This window comes from Castor canadensis, chromosome 14, assembly GCF_047511655.1.
Source record: "Castor canadensis chromosome 14, mCasCan1.hap1v2, whole genome shotgun sequence".
Classification (NCBI taxonomy): Eukaryota; Metazoa; Chordata; class Mammalia; order Rodentia; family Castoridae; genus Castor; species Castor canadensis.
Window position 1 is genome coordinate 109383941 of NC_133399.1, and position 14790 is coordinate 109398730.

A 14790-nucleotide genomic window follows, 5' to 3' on the forward strand; every position below is an offset into this window, starting at 1 on the left:
GTCAGTTCTAGGAGTGTGCATTCAGGATACCGGTGCCTCTGGAGGCTCAAGAAGCAAACTCTGAGCCTTCCTACAGATGGGGACAAACACATGTGCTCAGTATGGTTGGTGAGCCTGGTGCGGTGAGATACGAAGAATAAATCTTGGTTCCTTTTCTCAAGAAGCTCCAAGTAGGTGTAGGCAGATGGGTAGACAGTGGAATAGCAAAGTAGGGTGGGTATTGAAGAGTGTCATGGTGAAGGTTCAAGCACAAGTCTGCAGAAGTGCAGACTTATCTTTTTAAAAATTTCACTTTTGACTTAAGTTGAGGATTGAAGACAAACAACTGGAGATGATTTGAAATGGAGGAAGGAAGTGAGTGTGGGTGGGCTGGGCATTGACTTTATCACCGTACATAGTGTGAAAGAGTCAAGGGTGGCTCTGGGGGTTACAGAAGGTTATGACCAGCGCCCAGTCCAGAGAGCAGGGCCATATTCACCAGACCATCCCATCACTGCAGACGACGTACTTTCCCACATGAGAGAAGACTTCCATAGGTGAATCCTTGGTCAAAACACAAATTTATTGTAGATCTCTTCATAATAGCAAGCTGTGGAAGCAGCCAAGATGCCCAGGAACCACAAGAGCTGATGAATGGATAAAGAAAATGTTATAACATATATGTATATATATATATACACACACACACACACATATAATATCATGGAATATTACTCAGCCATAAAGAAAACTGAAATTTTGTGGGAAAATGGGTGGAACTGGAGGTCATAATGCTGAGCAAGATAAACCAAGTTCAAAAGGCCATATATCCCGTGTTCTTGCTCATTCATGGAACCTAGACTTACAATGATGATGATGATAATAATATTAATTAGACATGAATGTATATAGTGGACTGTCTTGGAGAACAGTAAAAGGGGGAGGGGAAAGAAAAAGACCCTGAGGGGTGAAGAGAAGAGATGTAGACCACATATGTACATAGGAAGACGGCATAATGAACACCATTAATACTGTTTGGAAAAGGGGAGAGGAAAAAAGGGGGAGGATAGAAATGTAATGGAGGAGGTGAACTTGTTTAAGGTACACTGCACACATGTATGAATTCATGCTAATTCAAAAATAAAGTTTAAATTAAAAAGCTCCCCCAAAGACTGAGAGGCATTTCTAAGTCAACACCACTGTTTCATAATAAGTCGTTTGGGACCAAAAGTCATTTTTCATTGCTGGCTGTCTTGAAAGCTGTTGATAGCACTCAGCTCTGTTTGCTCTGCTTTGTGCACTCCTACAGTTGCTTAGCTCCCCATGGTATCTGAGTTACGATTCCAGTTTTAGAAGGAATTTCCCTTTAAGCCCAAATCAGAGAGCCATTCACAATACTGGTAAGTGAAGCAGGGAAAGAATAGGCTTTAGGCTTTATTTAACATTGGGTAACTGAGTTGTCTGTCACCAAGCCATCTGGGTGTGGGCTAAGTTTCTATGTCATCTTTACACAAACTTTCTTGGCGTTTTTCCATGTTACAGGCAGGAACACACATTGAGGGCTCTTTGGCTTCCTGCAAATTTTGGGCATTCTACTGGAAATTGTGCTCCGTCTATTGCACTACAGAGAGAGAGAGAGAGAGAGAGAGAGAGAGAGAGAATCAACAGAATGGTGAAGGAGGGGAGGGTGTGCAAAGAAGGGACAAGAGTTCAGCACAAGAGATCCTTGGTTCATCATGAGTCACAGGATTCGAGTGGTAGATCTGGTAGAGCAGGCATTCTGAGAGATGTGTCATCCTCAGGAGTAAGAGCACAAAGGTGAGAAGTTATGCCCATGTTGAGAATAGTGAATAGTCTGGTCTGGCCCAAGTCTAGAGGACAAAGTTTCAGATAAGTTTGCATTTGATTTGGTAGACAATGAATTTATGAAAAACTAGACCTAAGATTTAGATGACTTAAATTATCTAAAATTCTGACCCAATTAACAATTCCTTAAATAAAGACTGAGAAGAGCTGAGAAAGTTGTGCATACAAGTCAGTCAATGAGGCTTGTGGATTCTCTTTCAAGAATATTTATGCTTTAAAGACATTCACATAATCTATCTGCAAATAATGCCAGCTGATGACTTTGGCAGCTTGATCACTGTGGGATTTGCTACTGATGCTCAGGAACATTCACTTGGTACAAGCCATTTTGCCTGCCTGTGAGCAACTCCACACAGTGCAGAAGGCATAAATTCTCAGCTAGGAACTGCCAAGTCCTTGATTCAAGCACTGATGGGAGAACAATGGAGTGCATCTTCTCAGTGGTCTCACACTGAGAATCACTGAGGTTCAATATTGGTCAAATACTGTAGTCATCCCACACCACCATTTCTAGTTCTCTTTTTACAATAGGAAATAAAAATAGTTAACTCTTAGCTAAGTCAGGAAGTCTTCTTTCCAAGGTTCTGCTGACCTGCCATGTCCTACTTTGATACGGTCATTCCACATTGCTCTTGGTTGGACTACACCAATCCAGCCAGATCCACTGTCTCCTTACCATTGGCTGTGGCAATGGGCTCCTCCTCAGGATCTTGTTCATAGACTGTCAGGCACAGGACACTGCTTTGCTTTTGGGAAGGGGGATAAATTGGCAAAGTGACTCTGTGTCCAGATTCTGTACCAACTCTGTCCCATCAGCATCAAATGCTCGCAAATTACTTTCCTTCAACAGAGTGTCATGCTTTCCTGATGTTGCTCAGGAGAGTACGACATGAAGGACAAGGGAAATTGAGAGAAATTTCACTGTAGAATGGAAGCTCTTGGGACTGCAGAAGAGGAGAGTCAGAAGACTGTGGCCTCAAAGGGTGAGCTCTGGCGGTACAGACTGTCTGCAGCTAGAAGGGAGGGAAGACATTGGTCAACTGAGGAGTCCTCACATTACAATCAAGCTGTTCTAGGAAGGGTGGACCATCACACATAGACAAACTCAAGTTGATTTCTGCGGGGAAAAGGGAGGCAGTGTCTTCTGCATCAATGCAGCTTTTTTGGGTACATAGATAACTTGACGATTCACCTTTCAAGTAAGAAAAAGTTCATTTAGAGAGTATAATTTCAAGAAGAGATGAAAGAGACACTTACAGGGCTCTAAAAATCAGTTCTTTCTACCTGCCAATTTACCTGGTGGCCAGGCTGTGTGCTCAAGGTTAAAAGACTAGTAAGTGCCACATAGGAAAGAGAAGTGCACCAAGCTCTAGTGGTGCCGCATTAACTTACAGCAGGAGAAAAGTGAGTGTGCATGAAAGCCAGTTGCTTGTAAATCCACATCACAGACAGCTGGCCATGTATGACACTTTGTGCGGCAGTGGAAGAAGCCGGGCACTGCATGTGAGGGTCTGAAATACGGAAGGCTGAGTGCGAGCCTGAGACCATTTACACATGCACAAAGAGTACTGCCAAGTCTAGAACAGGGAAAGGAGATGACCCCGTGCAGGCTGTGTGGGTTTGCTATCACGTGATAAGGACATGGTAGAGGCCCATTTGTGTGTGATTGCCTTTCCTAGCACTTTCACTCACCAATGTTTGAACTTAATGGAAGTAGAAGGGACTAGGAACAAACTCTCTCCCAATTAAGTCTTTGTATTCCAGATTCTTCCTCAAATTTTGGGTATTTTCACTACTCTAACTTCTCTCCTTTTCATCTTAGAGGTCTCTGTCCTTTTCGAGATGCATCTCTGTACCTTTGGGACCCACCTCTTTAAACTGTGCACCAGTGCTTATCTCCTTTTTCTCTTATACTCCTCTAACTTTCGTTTCTTTCATTGTCTTCTTAATAGATTCGAAAATTACAGTTAATTCTTCATTCAAAAATATCTTTTCTTGTCCTTTTTTTTCTTCTCAAATCATTACCACACTTCTTGTTTTCATTATCAAGTTTCTTAAAAGAATGGCCTATTCTCATGTGTAGTGGCCCATACTCTTGATTATGCCTCTTTTCCTTCAACTCATTGTCCTCAAACCTTATTACTTCCTGGCATTACTCTCCCTTACCCCTCTAGCTCCCACACTGCATTTTTCAACAGCTTTCAATACACATCCTTATACCCTCTACCTTCACAGATGTTATGTTTTACAATATTACTGATGCTCTATTATTCTCCTTTCCTGAGTTCCATAGAGTATTTCCACTATTACAAACATGTTCTACATGTGAGTTTATATGATCATGCTTGTTTTTATGTATATGTTCTTCTTTTAGATCCACCTTCCACATATGAGAGAAAACACGTTGTGTTTGTCTTTCTGAGTCTGGCTTCCTTCACTTAACATGATGTCCTCCAAATGCTTCCATTCACCTTCAAACTACATGCTGTCATTATTCCTTATGGCAGAGTAATTCTCCATTGTGTATATTAACCGCATTTTCTTGATCCATTCATTAGTTGTAGGGTACGGGTTGTTTCCAAAGCTTGGCAATTGTGAATAGTGTTGTGATGAACATCTGTGTAGAGATGTCTCTGTTGTATCCTAAGTTATGTTCCTTTGGGTAGATGCCCAGGAGCAGTGTCACCAGATCCGATGGCAGTTCTATCTTTAACTTTTTAAGTAATCTCCATACTGCTTTCTTTTAAAAAATTTTTAAAAATTTAAAAATTTTGTCATTTTTACATTTTCCATACTGCTCTTTAAAGTGGATCAAAACCTTAATAAAAGGTGTGAAACTTTGAAACAACTTCAGGAAGTAGTAGGAAATGCACTGGAACAGATAGGTGTAGGGAACAACTTCCTAACTAGAACTCAAAAGGCACAGCATCTAAGAGAAAAAAATGAACAAATGAGACTGCATCAAACTAAAGAACTTCTGCACAGCAAAAGAAAGAGTCATTAGACTCTAGACAGCACACAGAAAATCTTTGCTAGCTATTCATCTAATTAGGGATTATTATCCAGAATCTACAGGGAACTCAAAAAACTCAGGCCCCAAAGAATCAACATCCCAATGAAGAAATGGGCACATGAGTTAAACAGTGAATTCTCAAAAGAAGAGGTATAATGGCCTGTAAATACATGAAGAAGTGTTCAACCTTCCTGATTATAAAAGAAATGCAAATCAAAATTGCACTCAGCTTTCATCTCACCTCAGTTAGAATAGCCATGTTCAAGGGAAAGTTTTCTTTTTTTAAATATCACCTTCACTTCTCGAATTGTTTGGTGATAGAGGCTGGAAATTTGATTCTTTCTGACTCCTTTGTTTTCCTAATTGCTCAAATGCAATCACTCATTGCATCCAACCAATTATTTCTGCACAATGGCTTGCACAATCTACAAATATCCAGCCCAAATACCAATTCCTCATCCAAGTCCTCATGATCTCCATCACTCTGGTCTTGAGTGCTGACTCCTGACTATGCATTTATTCACAGCATATTTTTCATCACAGTAGGAGCTTTTGCCAGTTTCCATAATGAAGGCAAAATGCTATGTGTCAACATTTCGCATCATCCTCATAGAAGGTGTCTTTGCACTTGTTTTCCTGTATTTCTAAGAAAGCAAATATGTTAGTCCATTGTTACCTTCATGCTTTGAATTATAGAAATTATTTTCAAACTAAGATACTAAGAAAAAATTGCACAAAGAACTAATTCCAGAAGAGTAATATTTAGAGGGAAACTCATCAGGTAATGCAAATTCAGCAAAGGATTAGAGCAGGAAAAAATCCGAAGCAATTTGTGTTTAGAAAGAAGATCATGGGGAATGTGATATGGAGGATGAGTCAGAGGGTGATGACACTAGAGACTAAGAAGATTACGAAGACCAGAAACTAAGAACTGTACAAAAACTGTCATATTTCCAGCAGAGTAAACAGGCTTATTCCAGTGGAATGCTTATTTCCAGTGGAATAAACAGGTGGTCTTGAGAGCTAGAGCCATTTAGGAGAGGGAATTAAGAGTTAATATAACAGGTGAGGATGAGAGAAGGAATTAAGAGTGACAGGAAAACTGTCTGGGCTCTGTTTAGGGGACAGCATAGGTGTTGGTACAGTTAATGAGGAGAATTAAAGTGGTGCTACCAGGCAGGCAGTGATCTGGAGAGAGCCAAGCTGAAACATGCCACCTTTTAACAGGCTCAGACAAGTTTAGGAATTTGAAGGCTTAGTAATGATGTTGTACTGCAGGCCTTTCCCACAATCTCCAAAATTATACCAACCAGGCGGAGACTGACTCTCCTCACTCCTAAGGGTGAAATCAGGAAGGAGATAAGTATATTCAAATTCACACAAGGCCACCCTGAAAACATTCTCCTACCCACTTGGTAGGAATATCATCATCCCAAATGGAATGATGTGCACACACACCTGCTTGTACTCATGCACTCTAGCTATGTCCTTTCACCCCCAACTCCAGCGATGACTCACCTTAAGGGCAACTCTTGTTACAAGCCTTGGTGGCCTTGGTTGCTTCCGAGGCAGGAATTTTAAGATATAGGTAGCTCTTACAAAGCAATCATGAGATCAGCTCTTCAATGAGATGAAAACTGGGATAGGGGAGCTGATGTATCCAAGGACAAGAGGTTGGGCCCCAGGGGAAAAATTAAATAGAACTACTGGCACTATCGCTTAATGAGAACTGGTCATTGAACTGAATCTATTGGCTGATATTGCAGCAGAAAATGGGAAGCCATTAAATGTTTTATATATGAAGTCCACTACTCATGGAGTTGCTGTCATATACGTAGCCCTATAGTTGGAATTTAATGCATATTTCTAACAAAAGGTGTGAAGTTAGTACTATAATATGTATTTTAAGAATAAGGAAACGAAGTCTAAGAAAGGTAAAATAACTTTCTAGAATTCAAATTTAAAAATCTGGGTCACTGATTATTATGCTAACTACTCCTTGAAGTCATTATAGCTGCTTTATGTCAAACTTTTCATCAATAAGTGTGCGAGTGCAGTTTCTCAATGGAAAAGTAAGTGACCAAATGTGGTAGAGAATGAATGAGAGAGGATTTGAGGAATTGAAGACATATCTCACCCACTCAATGCAGACTACAGAGCTACTTTTGTTAGAAAATATTCAGTCTAGCATCTTATGAAGTAACACATCATGACATTTATGATACTGGAGCACCAAGAGAAATTGAATCAGATAGGGAATTTGGCATCTTAATCTCAATTCCCTCTTCTGTATTTTGCAAAGAGTTTTATGATTGCATCTATCAGGAACCATCAAACCTCTTCTAAACAGGGCTAGACAGAAAATACTTTTAGGTTTTGCTGGCCATGTGGTTTCTGATGCAACTACTCAACTTTGTAGGTATTGTGTAAAAGCAGTCATAAATGATATGTAAACAAATGCCATGTTTTTTCCAACAAAATTTTATTTACAAGAACAGGTGGCAGCTGTATTTGGCAGGTGGGCCATAGCTTGCTGATCCTTGATATGCATTGAGACGAAATTGAGTGTGGTGGGCAGCCTTGACAATAACCTTGGTGACTCTGCCTCCTGGTGTTCATGCTCTTGTGTGATCCTCTTCTTTCGATATTGGGGTGGCCTCATTGACTCATTTCTAATACTTAGAATATGGTAGAAGTGATGGATGCAGCTTCTGAGGTTAGGCTATAAAAGACTATGGGTTCAATTTCTCTCCCGTTTGCCGGAGAGAAGCCAGCTGCCATGTTTTGAGCTTCCCTGTGGAGAGGTCCACTTGGCAAAGAGTGGAGGCAAGCCTCTGACCAATATCCACTGATTAGCTGAGATCCTTAATCCAACATCCCCCAAGGAACTAGCTAAGAGAAGTGTGTCCATCCCTGTGGAGCTTACAAGTGGATTTGCACCCCTGTCTGATGGCTTGACTATAACTTTATGGCTGACCTTGATCTGAAAGCAGCTAACTAGACCATGCCTGGTACCCATAAGCCCCATAATGCATGTGATCACTAGTGTTTGTTTTTCAGCCACTAAGCTTTGAAATAATTTGTTGCGCAGCAATGGATAACTTTTGTAGTGAGATATAGTGCAAGTAATACTCCACAACAGATTTGGAGAATTCATCTAGCCCCAGTTGTTAACACATTTTCTGTGTGAACTTAAACTGCCTTTTGAGCAGTGAGGGACCCCTCTGCCTTCAGTTTCCTACAAAAGGGATGCGAATGACAGAACTCTTATGTTATTTCAAGTCTGAGTCTTCATACTACCTTAAGTGTAGTCAAACTCACTCCCACATCTAAGCTGGCATCTTTAATTAGAAACTCGTGGTTAAAGTAGAGCTATCAACATATTTTGATCTTAACTGACATTTAAAGGAATATAGATTTTGCATAAAAATCTTGATTTCTGGCTTCTTCAGAAAAATATAATTATTAGTCACAAGGAGTCACAGTTCTATCTGGTAACACTAATATTTACCAAAAATCTCTTTGCCCTTTACACAAACTGTGAGCCCTGGAATGAACTGCAGTGCCATGACTTTTCACTGTCTCTCACTGGCCACTTAAGTGATGCCCAGTCTTTGAGATTTCTCTACAACAGAGAAAAGTTACTTTTTTACCATCCGGTTGTGTCTTGGTTCCAGGACTTTGGTCAATTTGGACTTCATATGCCCTGTGTGAAATATGGGCATATGATTTACACCCACCAGTTGTGTTGCATGGACTCTGGAGTCAAGGTAGGATGCACATTTGGCTTACCTGCTACATATCCTGTGTGATTCCCTGTCTTGGCTCACATCCAAAAGACCCCTCTCCCTCCTACCACCTTATAACACACACACACACACACACACATGCACCACCAACACACCCCCACAAACACCCTCAAAATTATAGAATTCACTCTAGCTAAGACTGAAACTACCTCTATCTCATCTCTGTTCAGAGCTTCAGAAAAAACCTACCTTCTTTCCTGCCCTTATTCCCTGATTTAATTTTCTAATAAATTATTATCATTGATTTCTTTTTCTCTTCTTTCTTCTCTTTAACACTCCTTCCTTCACACATATTTTACAGTCATGTATACTTTTTTTTTCTGTCTATTCATGTTTTTTGCATTAGGAATCTCATTCTTTTGAGTGCTGAGAAGTATCAGTTTATAAAAGATATGGTCTGTATAATATATGTGTGGGCACATGTACATGTGTACATGTTTGTATGTGAACATACATATTTAAATTAGCATGATTTAAAATTTGCTTTGAGGGTATACTTCTGTTTTGTTATAAGCGTTTGACAAGGCACTTACGTGGTAGGAGCCTGTGGCCTACTGTTAAGTCTGTGCTTTCACACTCTAGTTATGCACACAAATGATAGCTCACAACACCTGCTCACATCTGCATTCCAAGTTAAGAACTTGTTTACTTGGTGACAACTTGTAAACACTAGGGAAAATCAGTGAAATATTTACATGTCTTCAACCATAGTACATAATTTAGAAAAACAACTGATAAAAGCTTGGATTTCAACTCTCTTGGAGCTCACTGGTGCTCATATCATTATGAACTGCACATGTTCACTGAACAAGACAAAGCCCTGGGGTAGCCAGGGTTCCCTTTAGCTTCTTCTAACTGGATCTTCTTTAAGATGATGATTCTCATTGTCACAGGGTAACTTGCTCAGGTCCCTGAAATTTCTGTTGAAAGTCTCACTGTCCTTTGGGCCTCTTCCCTGGGATCACAGGGTGGGCTCTTCTGATCTCAGCCTACTGACCACCACAAACCCATAGAGGTTTGGTTAACAAAGATGTAGGTGTACAAACAACAACATATACCCAGATATTTTACTTTTTCCACATTTTTATCTATTCTCAGATTTATCTCTTTGTCTTTTTTACTATTTTCAACCCTACTATATTTTTTCCCCAGTTTCTGTTGAGCAGGTTCATTCTTTTCTTTCTCTTGCTCCCACTTTCTCTCTGCCTCTACTTTCTCTGTCTCTGTGCTTTGAGAGACAGGGGAAGGGGCAGGGGGTAGGGGTGGGAGAGGGAGAGGGAGAGGGAGAAGAAGAGGGAGAAAGATGCTATTTTTTTATGCTGGTCTTTTTTTCCATAGCTTTTTCAAAATGTACCTTGAAATCAGACAGCTTAATGTTTCCAGCTTGTTCTTTCTCACAATACCTTTGGTTATTTGGGAACTTTAAAATGTATTTTCTTATTTCTGTGAAAAATTCCATTGAAATTTTGATAGGGGTTGCATTGAATCTATATATCACTTTGTGTAATACGGACATTTTAACAATATTAATTCTTCTAATCTACAAACACAGGGCTATTCCTTTATTTGTGTCTTAACTTTTTTAAAAATCAACGTTTAATAGGTTTACATCTTTCACTTCCTTGTTTATTCCTAAGTATTTCATTCTTTCAATGTTATAAAATAAGATTATTTTCTTTATGTATTTTTTAAAATCATGTCATCTGTAAACAGATACTGTTACACCTATGATACACATGATATTTTTCTTTCACTTATCAAATTAATTCAGCTAGGACTTCCAGTACTATGTTGAATACAAGTGGCAAGAGGGGCTTCCTTGTCCTGTTCTTGATCTTAGAGTGAAAACTTCCAGCTTTTCACCATTGAGTGTGAGGTTAGCTATGGGGCCTTTATGATGTTGAGGTACATTCCTTCTATATCTAATTCATATAGGCTTTTTTTTGAAATCTTGAAATTATGTTGAGTTCTATTAAATTCTTTTCTTCCATCTATTGAAAGGCTCTTAGGACTTTTTATGCTTCATTCTGTTGGTGTGGTATATTGCATTTATTTATTTATGTATGTTCAACCACTCTTAACATCCCAGAAATAAATCCCTCATGATCCTGTTGTGTGACTGATTTGTTCTGTTGTTAAATTTAGAGTGCTACTATTTTTGATGAGTTTTGCATTCATGTTCATAAGACACTTTGGTGTATACTTTTCTTTATTGTAGGGCCCTTGTCTGCCTTTGGTCTCAGGGTAATGCTTGTCTTAAAGAAAGTGAGTTTGGAAGAGTTCCCATTCCTCAATTTTTGGATGAATTTGAGAAGGATTGGCTATAGTTATTCTGTAAATCTTTGGTAGAATTCACCTTATGAAGTCATCTGTTCCTAGGCTTTTCTTTGCTAGAGATATTTTTATTATTCATTATTTTCCTTATTCATTGTTGGTTTGTTCATATTTTCTATTTCTCCACTATCCAGTCTTGGTACACTGCAAGTCTCTAGAAATGTATTTATTTCTTCTAGGTTATCCGTTTGTTTGTTATATAATTATTTCTACTAGTCTGTTATGGTCCTTTGTGTTTCTGACACATCAGTTTTAATGTCTCCTTTTCATTTCCGATGTTTGATTTTTGTCTTTTTTCTCCTTGGTTAAATTAGCTAAAGTTTTCTTTTTTTATTTTAATTAATTTATTTTTAATTTTTTTTATTTTACTGGGGGCACATTGTGACATTTACTAATGTTCTTACATATTTCATAGTTGAATTCACTCCCTCCATCATTCTCCTTTATCCCTCTTCTCCATTCTTGGAACGGTTTCAACAGATTAAAGTTTTCCTTATTATTAAAAACACCCTTAAAAAAAACACTCTTAGCTTTGTTGATCTTCTCTATTGCTTCTCTAGAGTATTTTATTTAGTTCTGGTCTAATCTTTATTATTTCTTTCATCTGCCGGCTTTGGGCTTAGTTCAATTTTTTGTTTCTGGTTCTTGAGGGTTAATGTTAGGTTGTTTATTTGAGATAGTTCTTTTGTCTTGATGTAGTGGTTATTGCTATAAACTTATTTCTTAGGACTTTTTTTGTTGCAATGCATATGTTTTGCTATGCTGTATTTCTGTTTTTCATTTATCCCAAGATATAGTTTGATTTCTTCTTTGGCACATTGATTGCTCAGAAATATGCTATTTAATTTCCACATATTTGTGAATTTTTCTGTTATCTTCCTGTCTTGATTTCTAGTTTCATACCATTGTAGTTTGGGAAATGTTTCACAACCTGCATGAGCTCTTGTCCTAGAAACCTAACTGGGGTGACTGGTGATGCTGAAAGGACAAAAAATAGAAGACAAACATGCAAAAAGCTGGGTTGAGGTGTTGCTGGGTGCTTGGATGGAGACACACAGCAGCCTTGTTATTTCTTTTTTTACTTCTCTTTTCTTCTTTTCCTTTGCTTCTTTTCTCTATTCTTTAAAACCTTACTTCTTTTCTACTCTTTAAAGCTTTTCTTCTTTTCTATTCTTTAAAGTCTCGGTCCTTAGACTTGCACTGTCCCAATGTTTCCTCTGATCTCTAGCATAACTCCTAACGTCTCAGTCCCTAGACTTGCAGACACACACCATCAGCCACCCGCAGCATCAGCAGTAGTAGCCAGCAGCGTCATCAGCGGCAACCAACCTTGCAAGGAGCCAACAGAAGCCCCACTTCAGAGAGTCTTTTATATACCGTGGCAAACAAGGAGGTGGAGCAACAGTTCTTGGGGAGGGGTGTGACATGGTATTAAGGAAAACCTGCAATCTCTACTCTCTGAACATAAACATCTTAGGAAAACAGCCATGCTGCATTTTTCCCTGCCCCCCTTCTGCAGCTGGGGCTGTGCCAACTCAGCCCACAGATTATTTCACATAGCTGTGCTTACGTCAATTTCTCATAAGCTTCTCATACATAAATGATTTTAATCTTCAGTTTGTTGAGACTTGTTTTGTGGTTGCACACATGATCTGTCCTGGGGAATATTCTGCGTGTACTTGAGAAGACAATGCATCTGGTGTTGTTGGATGGAATGTTCTGAATTTTTCTGTTACGCTCCCTTAGTCTATGGTGCTGGTCAAGTTTGCTGGGTTTTTTAAATTGAATTTTGGTCTAGGTGATCCATACAATGTTGAAAATGAGGTATTAAAGTTCCTCTGCTATTATAGAAATGCTGTCTAATTCTCCTTCTAGGTCTGCTAATATTTGTTCTTTGTGTTTCCAATTGTTATATCCTTTTGATTAATTGAATCCTTCATCATTTCATAATTACCTTCTATGCCTCTTGTTATAGCTTTTAGCTAATATTGACTTAGTTTAATGAAAGTGTAGTGCACCTCTCTTTTCTGCTTACCATTTATGTGTAATTTTTTTAACCTCTTCATTCTCAGCATAGGCAGCATATAGTCAGATCCTGCTTTTACAATCCATTAAGCCACTCTATATCTTTTGATTAGAAAATTTAATCAATTTACATTCTATATAATTATTGGTAGATAAGTACATTTCAGTGCCATTTTGTTGTTTTTCCTTACTGTCTTCTAGTTCCTTGTGCTATGATTTGAATACATCCCCCAAAGTTCATGTGTTGGAAGCTTGGTCCCCAATGTCATGGAGGACCTGCCTTCATGAATGGATTAATGCCATTATTGTGGGAGTAGGTTCCTTTTAAAAAAATGAGTTCTACTCATTCCTCTTGTTCTTTCTCTCCCCCTTTCATTCTTGCACATCCAGAAGGCCCCTGCCAGGTATTGACTTTTCAATCTAGGCTTGCAGAAACATGTGCCAAATAAATTTCTGATCATTATAAAATAACCAATATATGATGTTTTGTTATAGAAACACAAAATAGACTAAGAAATTTGTTTATAAAATTGAGGTACTGTTTTTTTTCTCTTTCTAAAATTCAGATCTTTGAATCTAATGAAAAATATCATACCATTGAATAGTTGCTCGTTAGTGGTTGGTTAGCCTCAATACTAGACATTTTCAAATTATGAGTTCCTCACACCATCTTGTATATCAACAAGCCAAAATGTGGTTCAGCTTTTCTCCAAAAAATTTTGGATTCTATTTTTGTGAAAGTGGAAGGTAATGGGGTAGAGATCAATTCTCTTCTGTTCCACTTTTCTCTAGCTTTATCCATTTCTCACACAGCATGAGCATGAGGTGTTATGGTCATTCTTCCAGCCTATGGAGACAGCCTCTTCCAAAGAAGAGCACTCTTCTTTAAGAGACCTATTTTTATTTCCAAAAATCTATTTTTTATTTCTATATAGGTTATTTAGTCAAATATGTGAGATAGCTGTTTATTTTCATACTCTGCATTTTATTTAGTTTTCTTTGAAGGTTTGAACATCCTCTGCTCTCTCTCCTCACCTTCCTCAGGAAGACACAGTCATTTAATTGGATCCAAAAACTAGAAGGATCCAGCTCTGACATCTTCTGAGCTACACAGAGACAGTGACAGTGTGCCTTAATTATCACAGCAGACAGAAGGTGGAATGAGACGGGAACCAAATGCTGCTTTGCTGAACAAAGAGTTACTAATTATCACGGAAGAGAGAAATATCTTCGTAATCAGGGAAACATTTCCTTCCTCCCTGAGGACTAGGGTGACATAATCTCAAAACTGAACACTTGCTTATGGGAGTTGTACAAGTGTTCCATCTAATAGGTTTATGAGTTAAGGAAATAAGTTTGTCTGTATTCACCCTGGTGAGCACACATGAAGTAACCCTGAGGGTTTGACTCATCCCATTCTGAACAAAATGTGACAGAAAGCTCAGCCCCCTATGCTTCATTTTCTCTGAGGTTTTGTTATCACTAGATACTCGTGGTTGTCTTGCTGCTGTCTCTGTGGCTGCTCTAGCTGGTTCAAGAAAAAGAAGACCTGGGTTCATAGAGAGGCATTCTTCACTGTAGGTAGAAATGGATTTTTCAAGGTATGGCTAAGGGAGAGCAAGAAGTTTTAGGGAAAGAGACTGAGGCTGGAAAAAATAAGATCCCACTGGGGGGAAAACTGACTTGACCAAAAAGAATTTTCTTTTAAAATTTGGAGAAATACTAGACTTGCTTGATTTTATTTTTTATTATTTTTTTAGTGTC